We start from the raw sequence: 10518 nt of genomic DNA, 5'->3' as shown, positions 1-10518 counted from the left end.
CTTTAAACAACCTGGCAGCACTTCTAAGTGAGAAAAAGCCCTAAAATAAAATACACCGTGTTTAGTCTCTAAGGTCATTTCCTGGCTTTGTCCTGCAGTTTCTGTTTCCTCTAACTAATCACCAAGCGACAGTCCTGGATTTATTGTGGAGGCTACTTGAAAGTTTGGGTGAGCCTCTCAGGCAGACTACGTACCTCCTCCATCACTCTTCCACCCACTCCCCAGCAATTTATCACTTGCTGTGATTTAGTGTGGAGGCTTGAGGTGCAGCTGTAGCAGGAGCCAGATCTTTGTCACTGAAGCTTTTCAGGAGGCAGAGGGGCCAAGTCAGCACGGCAGAGCATTGTGGGCACAGTGGAGCCCATGCATCACCGCCTGTTCAGGGCAGCCGCCTTCCACATCCCTGGCAGAAACTGGCAGTGGGAGCTGTGCGTCTACCTTGGCATGCTCGTCATCCATTTCCAACTTTTATAATGATACCTTACCTTCTTAAAGTATTTATATGGGCAAGGTGAATAGCTTTATTTCATTGACTATTCACAACAGGCATGTGAGATAAGAACTCTTATCATACAATTTTTAGAGACGCCACAGCTCAGCATGGCAACCTGAGCATGTCTGACTGCAGAGTCCATGCTCTTAAACCCAGTCTTTGTTGAGCTGTCCTATACTTGACCCTCAGTGCTGATCCTCCAATGTTGAAGCATTCCTGATTGTGAGGAAGAATAATGATAGTGAAATTTACTGAGCACTTATGAAATGCCAGGCAGTTTAGAGAAACTATATGGATTATTGCATTTAATGCTCACAATAACCCTAGGAGTGGTTACTCTTTTGAGCTCCATCTTACAAATTCCCGTTCCACTGCAGAACCAGAATGTGAAGCCAGGCAATACGACCTTTAATTCTGATACAAGCTAAAATTACTGGGACGTGTGTGTATATGTGTGTGTGTGTCTGTGTCTGTGTATGGTGGGAGGGTGGAATGAAACAAGCAGTGTAACAAATATTATAGTGTGACGAGCCCCATGTTAGAATTACACAAAGGGTGCTCTGGATGCAAAGAAAATGGGCCTATTCTTTTAGTCCATTCATGCTACCTTAACAAAATACCACAGATTGGGTGGCTTACAAACAACAGAAATTTATTTCTCACAGTTCTGGAGGCTGGGAAATCCAAGATCAAGATGCACAGATTCAGTGTCTTGTGAGAGCCCACTTCCTGATTCATAGATGGTTATTTTCTGCTGTGTCCTCACATGGCAGAAGGGGTGAGGGAGCTCTCTTTTATAAGACACTAATCCAAGTCATGAGGGCTCCATCCTTATTATCTAATCACCTCCCAAAGGCTCCACCTCCAAATATCATCACATTGGGGGTTAGATTTCAACATACAAATTTTGGAAAGACACAGACATTCAACTTATAGCACCCACATTAAACTTAAGGTTTTTGGATTGGCATCACAGAGTAGGTGATGTTGGAGGTGAACTTTGAAGGAGTAGGTGTCACCACATTAGAATGTTTAATAGAGTCTCTCTGGAGCACACCTTGCAGACATAGGGAATAGCATGTGCAGAGGCATGAAGCACCAGGGGCAGGGTTGGGACAGATGGGGTGTGGCTGGAGGGAAGGGGCGTGGCATGAAGTGGCTTTAAGAGTAAAACAGAGGCCAGACATGAAAGGCCTATTAAGTTATTCTGTCATATTTGGAATTCATTCTGAAAGTTATGGGGAGGTTTGAAGGGTTTTGAGAAAAGGAGTAGGGGGGGGTCACATATGTGTTTTTTGATAAATCATAATCTAAGGGAGGACCAAAGAGGAAGTCATATGTAAGGTCTGAGGAGGGGGCAGCAAGGAAGAGGCTGCCACAGTAACTGAGCTTAGCATTTACTTAGGGAGGAGAACCTGAGCTCCTCTCATACAATCATGTAGAAATGTCGTGTGCTGATGCAATTGCTTCCCTTAGAAGACTCCTAATGCCATACAATGAGAAGGGAAGGGACCAACTAGCTGTACCGATAGGGTGAGCCAGTCATCTGGTCACTCATCATGTTTCCTCTGCTCCTGTGGGCTCTGGGGACTCTACATAGCATCCTGCACAAACCTCACCCTTTCCAGCTCCCTGTCTTTGCTTATTCGGAATTTGTTGTCTGCCTCTGACAGTATGACTTCTACAGCTCTCAGTATGTGCCAGGCACTGTTGTAAGAACTTTGTAAATATTAACTTATTTAATTCTCAGAAGGTGTGTACGTGTGATATTACGATAATCACACTTTTACAGACAAGGAAACCATTAGTAACTATTTAGTGAAATGAACCCTTTTAAAGGAATCACCAGGAGAGAAGAGAAAGGACAGCAGCCATTGTGTTGTCTCTTAGAATGCGATGCAGTGTAGCTAAGTGGTGAATTTCCCTAGTCATGGCTCCCATCCACTCTCACCTCACACCTTCACCAGCACTTCCCGCCAGGGGAATCCCTCTCTGTGAGGAAAATATTTGTTAGACCGCTCTGTTATTTCTTGGCCCCCAACAGAAATGTCATGTATGCTGTGACAATGCCACCTGCCTTTGATAAAACGTAAAAGAACCAAAGACATAAATTTTATTCTGAATGTATATATACACACACTTTATAAGCAGAAAAACATTTATTGAAATGCTAAGAATTTGTTAAATTAAAAAAATTAAAGAGTAAGCCACTAACAAATGGATTATAAATAAGTTTTAAAGTAATGGAGAATAATTGTGAGGAAAGTATGTACTTTTTGTTTTTTTTAATCAAAAGATTGTTGGGAACAATAACAATGTCTATGACAGAGTTGTTTGAGGATTCAGTGAGATGGGATTCAATGCAGAGAGCCCCTGTGAGACTGGGCGTGGAGCACAGACTCAGGAGATGTCAGGTCCAGGGAATAGGTTCCCAGGGACAGAACTCCAGTCTGCAGGCCAGCCCCAAAGCTGACCAGGACTTTAGCCCTTGTGGGCAGACAACCCAGGACTCAGCCACAAGTTGCCTCTGCTGCTCTAGGGACAGTAGTATGCTGGTAAATGTTTAATAATTAGCACTGGGGAAAAAAAAGAAAAGGAAAAGCTCTTCATTTGAGTGTGCTCCAATTTCTGTAGTGTAAATACTCCCATGATGATTGATTTCAGGCTGCTAATGTGATGTCAAAGGATGTAGAGTTGGGAAGATTTGCATAGCTGGCTCTTGTGAGCCACCATCTGTATTTCCAGCACACAACTTTCTTGGGGGACTCTATGTGTCCAGGCTGGTGGGCTCCTGCCTTGCTCCTAAGGCCTGACTTATACCTTGGACACCCAGCTATTAACCAACCACCTTGTCTGGAGCTTTGGTGGGAGTTACCCTGGATCATTTTAATTGATTAATGCTTTGGGTGGGAGTTGAGGTTGGAGCTGCTCTTGTCTCTTTCAAATGGGAGATAACCCGATTTAAATTCCCTAATTCTCTCTGTTACAATGACTTTAAATCTCTTCACTGTTTAATTAACAGAGAAGGTTTGCTCTCATGTATATTTGGCCCAGAGCAATTAAGCCACCAGCAAAGTTTGCAGGGAAAGGAAGGATGATCATTTAATTAGAGGTTAAATAATGAATTATTAATTATTGAATTGAGTTAGCATTCACTCCTTTGTAAAGTGCAATAATTACATCTTTTGTGTTTTAATATGGAACTGTGTTTTATAATTATCTGCTAAGTCAGTTATGTAACCATTAGCATTTTGCCCAAGGGTCAGGTTACCATTGTTTTTTGTCCTCTACAGACTGCAGATGACAGAGAAATACAGTAACTGTGTTCTTTCACATAAATGGTATCCTGTTTACAGTAAAATGTTAGACAACTTGGGTCACTGAGTCAACTAACTCACTGCAGTTAAGGTAGACAAAGGGACAGACAATTCTGCGTTATTTGCAGTAGAAGGAATTGTGTCAAAAGGGAGAGTTTCCTGCTGTGAATGAGGTGGTGGTAGGAGCCGGTTCTAGTAGGGACCAGGAAGGACCCAAGCCAAGGAGGAGTGGTGGGGTGAGGTGAGGATGGGCATGTGGGTGAGGAAACACACACAGCGTGAAGACCGCTTCTAATTCAAGCTGACTTAACCATTCCTCATTCCCAGCAGCTGATCAAAACTAGAAAGTAACAAGGCACAATTCCAATTTCTTTCTTTTTCATCTGGTGTTCTTTGCCTTTTTGTCAAACACCCCTTTGAGAATCTAAAAGATATTCTCTGAATAATGTACCCACAGCACTTGCACAAAAGGTTGAATGCAATTTCAGAGTTCATAGGCCCCTGAAGTCCCCTCATGAACTCATCTAATGACACTCAAATTTGAGCATGAAGGAGGATTATTTGGGAAGTCATGTTAAATGCAAATTCCCAAGCCCCACACCCACAGATTTGGATTTCCTGGGTTTGGAAATCTGCATCTTAAACAAACACTTAAGGGAATTTTGATGTGTCTGAGAAATGAGACCCCACGGTTCTGCAGGTTAAATATCCCTCTTAGTGTTTTCAAAAAGACCTTGAGCAACATGAACATAGTGAAAAGAATCAGAGCATCCGACTCAGACTTGGACCCAAGGTCAAATTTCTCCCCTTAATTGCCGGGCATGTCATTTAATGGTTTTTAGGCTCAGTTCCTTCATCTGTGAAGTGGCTATGATACCTAACTTGCATGGCAGCTAAGAGAGAAATAAATGAGAAAACCAATTGGAAAATGCTGGCTGTCAGAAATGTTCGTGATCTCCCTTTTAATCTTTGGTAGATAAGGTAGAATCTTGATAGAAACAGTTTGTAACAATGGAAAGAATTCTCATTTCAGTGCCTACGTAGAACTGAATAGTTGCTGAAGAAGTGCATGATTTTTAGTATGTATTGGCAGCATTCTGTCAAAGTATGTCATTCTAGCTTTGATATGATAAATTATAAATATCAAGGCCAGGGAGGAAGGACATTAGAATGGAAATTTTAGGGACCACCTTAGCACTATAAATATTTTTCTAAACTAGACTGGAGTAGTGAGGGTGAAATTGGCCAAAGAGAGAAAGTTACAGACATGGGAGTAGTTTTATCAAAGATCTGAAAAAGAATTGAACATACCTCAAAAACACTTTCAGCTCCATACTAGAAGTCTTCCATGCCTGGTTATCAACTTACCCCTTCCTAGAAAATGGTTTCAATCTGCCTAAAATTTTTTCTTTACCATAGGAATATTCGTCAGGTTTTGTAACAAAAGTTGATGTAAAAGCATAAAATTTGCTCTACACAAATTCCATTTGTGAACTGCATCTCAAATGAAACAAAAGATGCCTGTATTGATTTTTTGGCAGCTTTCTTTAAGACACTGCATTACATTTGCCTTCACCCCGTTCTTCAAGATATTTTACAAATCAACTAAGCTGAAGGGGGAGATGTGCTTATTCCTAAGCACTCTGGCTCCTTTAAGATTCAAGAACCAGTAGATACTGTAAAATAGAACTAGTATTGATCCTGCATTTGTCTGAGAATGCTCAGTAGGAAAAAAAAATCTCAATTTTAAGGGCGCTTATATTACAAAATTATATTGGTGAACCTGGGTAATTGAAATTCATACTGTATTTCCTCTATGGGAATATCATAAATCGTGACATTTCCCAGGTTTTCTCAAATAATCCATTTTTCTAGAATGTAGTTAAAATATGCTATGTAACTAAATAGAAAAGATAGTAGAAAAGATAATGTGCTAGTTTTAGAAGTTGAGGGGAAAAATAGAAACAATGAATTTAGTGGAATACTCTTGACCAAGTCTTGAGTCCTGCTTCTGACTTTTCCTGACTTTGGGAAAACCATTTAAGCTCTCAGAATGTCTACAGTGCTTAGATATGCATGCCCTTAACTTGTCTGGAATGATGTAAATTCTAAATAACTTTGTTAAATTAAATTGTGGTGATTAAATAAGACAGTACTTGTAAAGCACTTAGAGTGCCCATCATAAAGTAAGTGCTCAGTAAATACTAACGAGGATTATGAATATTATTCATTTTGAGTTGTTGAAAATGTAATTATGATATATAGGTTTGCTAAGAATATGCTAGTTCCTGGAAAAGCAGAGACTTGTAATGAAAAATGAAGCTGCAGAAGAAAATCTCTATCAAGATTTTGAAAGGGGCATCTGTCCACTTTTGAAAGGTTTAAAGGTTGGTGATGCTAGGTTTTCATCTCACCCAAATTTCTTAACAACACATCTGCCTTTCCTGTTCCTAGAAAGGGAATTATCAGTAGCAGAACAATTCATCCTTATCTGAAATGGCTAGGATTATATTTTAGCTCATATAGGAGTAAAGAGGGAGAAGAAAAAGGACAAGGAGAAGTAAAATGATTCACGAAGTTAACTGGAAAAGAATTAGAAAACAAAAAGAGAAAGGATGGGGGGAGAGTATGAGGTTGCTAAAAACTGAGTGATTCTTTCTGAAGAGAAGTTGTGGAAAGCAAGAGAAGTAGATTCAAACAGCTCTGCACACCATCTTCCAAGTGGACATTTTGGTTAAGCTCTGGGGCAAGAATGAATAAAACACCAGTCCCATACAGACTATTTATAAGTGAGGTGCTTAGGATTTGAGCAATGTCTAACACAGTGGTTCTCACTTGAGGGTGATTTTACCCCACAGGTAGTATTTGGCAATGTCTGGAGACGTTTTTGATTGTCATGATTCTGGGAAGAAGGAAATGAAGGGCAAGGGATGAGGTGTGCTTCCAGCCTCTAGTGGGTAGAAGCCAAGGATCCTGCTAGACATCCCACAATGAACAGCCCAGCCTTCACACAAAATTATCCAGCCCAGGGCTTCCGTGGTGGCACAGTGGTTGAGAGTCCGCCTGCCGATGCAGGGGACACGGGTTCGTGCCCCGGTCCGGGAAGATCCCACATGCTGCAGGGCGGCTGGGCCCGTGAGCCATGGCCGCTGGGCCTGCGTGTCCGGAGCCTGTGCTCCGCAACGGGAGAGGTCACAACAGTGAGAGGCCCGCGTACCGCAAAAAAAAAAAAAATTATCCAGCCCAAAATGTCAGTAGTGCCAAAGTTAGAAATCCTGACCGAAGGCGATCTCACAAGATTATTTTTAGGATTATGATGGCAATATTATCACTTTAAAAGGCTAGGTCTGCTAATATCAGAATTGGCAGAGTTCAGAGAAAATGTGATCATTTTTCATTGTCTGATAAAGTAAAGGTTGGATCCTCCAGAGCTTCAGCCCTTTGGGCTCATCTTAATTCCAAAGCATGATAAACTCTTTTAAAATCAAGTCTCCTCAAAATATTCCTGTATAATTAGGGGCACTGGCTCTGGATCTAGGCTTCCTGGACTTGAATTCCAGCTCTGCCATACTAGCTGTTCAAGCCTGGACAAATTTCTTAACCTCTAAGCTTCAACTTCTTTATCCTTTAAATGGAGATCATGAGAAGACCACCCTCAGGAAGTTGGGGGAGATAAATATTAGTTATTACCCTCCTCATTGTTGTAATTGTTTACTCTCAGGCTGCCTGGGTCTCTGTGCCCAATACCCCAGTAAGGACTTGCTGCTCCTTGGTTACTTCTAAGGGTAGAACTATGCAGTGTCACAGGTGAAAAGTTCAGGACGGGAAGCCTCTCAAGGCAGTGCTCTTTGCACTTGACCACATGAATAAAAATTCAGTCCATATTTCAGAAACACTGAGTGTGAGGCAGTTTGAGACGTGGAGCTTTTCCTTCTCCTGCCCTCTTCCCTTCCATGATCTTTCTTCAGCAGAAATCAGTAAAAGTACAAGAAAAAAAGGCTTTTCCCCCAAATATAAAATCAGGAGTTAAACTAAAACCACAAGCCTCCTCATTTGCATTTAAAAAATACTAGTTTCACAAAAAAGAAGCAAAAATGAATTGTTAGATTACAGGCTTGATATCATAGCGGCACGGATAATGGGAAGAGCAAAGCTACATGGAAGCAGAGAATAATTTCTGCTGCTAAAGAGGCAGGGAAGATAAGCCAAGAAAGGTGCTAGAATGAAAGAATCAAACTGAATTTTTAAAACAAGTTATATAAATTTTTTAAAAAGCAGACTCAGAATGTGTTTTTTAAGTAAGAAAAATGGATGGGTCTTAGATGGAAATGGAAATTCAACATAATATAAAATGTCACAGGAATAATAGACTAAGAGGGAACAGATGTTAAAACTTAAATTAAAAAGGTGTGGGTGAGGGAGAAAAAGAAAGCAAGAGGAAAATATAGACAGAGAGGGGAAAAGGATGTGGCATAGTACGGTGGAAAGATGCTGAAACAGAGTCTGGACCCCTGAGTCCTAGCTGTGGTATGTCTCGCTCTGTGACCCTGACAAAAATCCCTAAACTTCCTTGGGCCTCAATCCACATGAAGAGTGGGCTAGATGGGGTCTGCTGCGTCTAGAGCATGCTGGGCTTGCCCTGGTTAATTGCAGGAGTCTGGGGCCGACCAGGAGGAGCTGGAATCTGGAATTGGGCATGCCTGTGGAAGTGGGGCAGCTAGGGGAGGGGTTGGGTCAAGGGGTGGAAAGGAAGTCCAGTCTAGGGCAGAACCCAGGGTCTGGAGGCTACAAAAACAATGATGGGCACTAGGGGGCAGAAGAAGCTATAGCAAAGGTGTGCCTACGGTGACCCAACTATAGCAGGTGAAACAGGCAAGTAGGAGATTGGCATTGTGGAAATTGGCAGTAAGGCCCCAGTTCCTGGGCTTTGGTTTGGGGACACGTTTCTACTCCCTAGTGGCTCACTGGTGGGACAGCTTGGAGCTCAGTGCCAGAGACACAGAGGAACTGGGCACGGGAGATGAAAATGGCAATGCAGCTGTTAAGGATTAGAGAATGTGGTGGCCACCAACTCACAGAAAGGAGGATAAAAGTCTCTCCTGTATTGGGAGGGGCAGGACTGGAATATAGGGAAGAAATAGCAAGGAGCAAGGGTGCCAGTTAAGGGGACATTGAGAAAGTTCTCTCAAGCTCTAATATTCATCCATTCCACTCAGCCTGGGGTCAAAATTACATGTGGGTCTCTGAAGATGTGCTGACTTGCAGTCGTGTCTCACGGCTTCACTTCCCAGCTTTGGGACGTTGGGTGAGTGATTGAACATTTCTAATGTTCGATTGTAAAACAAGGTTGAGAATATCTACCTCATAAGGTTGTTGTGAAGTCAAGAATGATGGAACATTTTTTTTGTTGTTAGAGAAATCTTGATGTTAAATACAACAAAAGAAGGTATATGTGAGAAGTTTGAGAGATACTTTTGCTCTGAGGAATGTGAAAAGCAGCAGAGAAACTCATGCTAATACATACAGTGTAGAATGATTCCAGGTTTAGGGTGGGAAAGAGAGTTGGTTAAGACAGAATAATGAATCAAATGCTGGCCCTGCTGTTGCCAGGACTTCTGAACTTATAGCAAGACACAAGAGGGCCTTGCCAGCTCCATCCCAATGTGCATCACCCAGTTCTTTTGAGCTTCCACCAAATGACCAAGACAAACATTGCTTCAAGTACAGGAATCTGAGTTCCATTTGGGTCTGCTTGCCCAAGTTCCACTTTCAGACTTGTCCTTTTTGCCTGCAGGAAAATGTATGAAGTAAGTTCTGAGGTTCTAGGTAGGTCCAGAACTCTCTGGAATTGCCCAGAATTCCCCATGGCTTCCACTTGACCATGAAGAGGCGAGTAAAGTCAAACATCGGGGCTGTTGATAGCTGTTGTCCCACCTGGGAAGCTAACCCAGGGAAGGAGCATTACTCAGAGCCTGCTTGAGGTGCTTTCCACGTGCCCTTTGTGGCTGAATCCTCACGACAAACCTGAGAGTTAAGCCTTTTGTCCACTGGTGTCAGATGAAGTTTAAAGGTTTACTTATTTTCTGTGCGTCACACAGCCTATAGAATTGGGAGACTTGAGCATAGGCTTGTTTAACTCCCAAGGTGGTGCTGTCATTATTCTACAAGAGGCATCTCTGCTAATAATAGGCTCTGAATTTTTAGACCATTTAGTTTTTTAGAAGGAGCAAAGTCTAAAAGTAAGGCAAGTTAACCTGTATATATGCACGTGAACACGAGGGGTGTATGTGTGTGGGAGAGAGAGAGAGAGAGGCATTGCTTCTTGCATGCATAGAGCAGCAGCCCCTCCCCATTCTTTTTCATTCCAGTGTAATCTATGCACATGCAAAATAATTACTTCTTCCTGTAGGAAGTGTCAGTCCTCCAAGCAAAGAAGAAAAGGCTACAGCATATGTTACCGACACATGTTTTCGCTAGTCTTGTCTCTGTTCTGCCTGCTGTGGCAATCAGCTTTTGCAAATACTGTCACTTACCAAATACAAAAAGCATGTGAATGCCCAGCCAATGGCCTGGGATAAACACAACCAGGCTTTCTGACTTGGAACATCCACCCAGAACAGAGGCTTTGTTTCAAAAGAACAAAACCAGACTTGTATCATCAAAATCATTGGGGAGAGAGAGGGGGCAGTGAGGGTAGAGGAAAGACAT

Source organism: Delphinapterus leucas, chromosome 6, assembly GCF_059928025.1.
Source record: "Delphinapterus leucas isolate spDelLeu-1000000601 "Yukka" chromosome 6, BTC_Dleu_Yukka2, whole genome shotgun sequence".
In the NCBI taxonomy this organism is placed as follows: domain Eukaryota; kingdom Metazoa; phylum Chordata; class Mammalia; order Artiodactyla; family Monodontidae; genus Delphinapterus; species Delphinapterus leucas.
The sequence above is the reverse complement of the archived record's forward strand: the minus strand, read 5'-3'. Positions refer to the sequence as shown.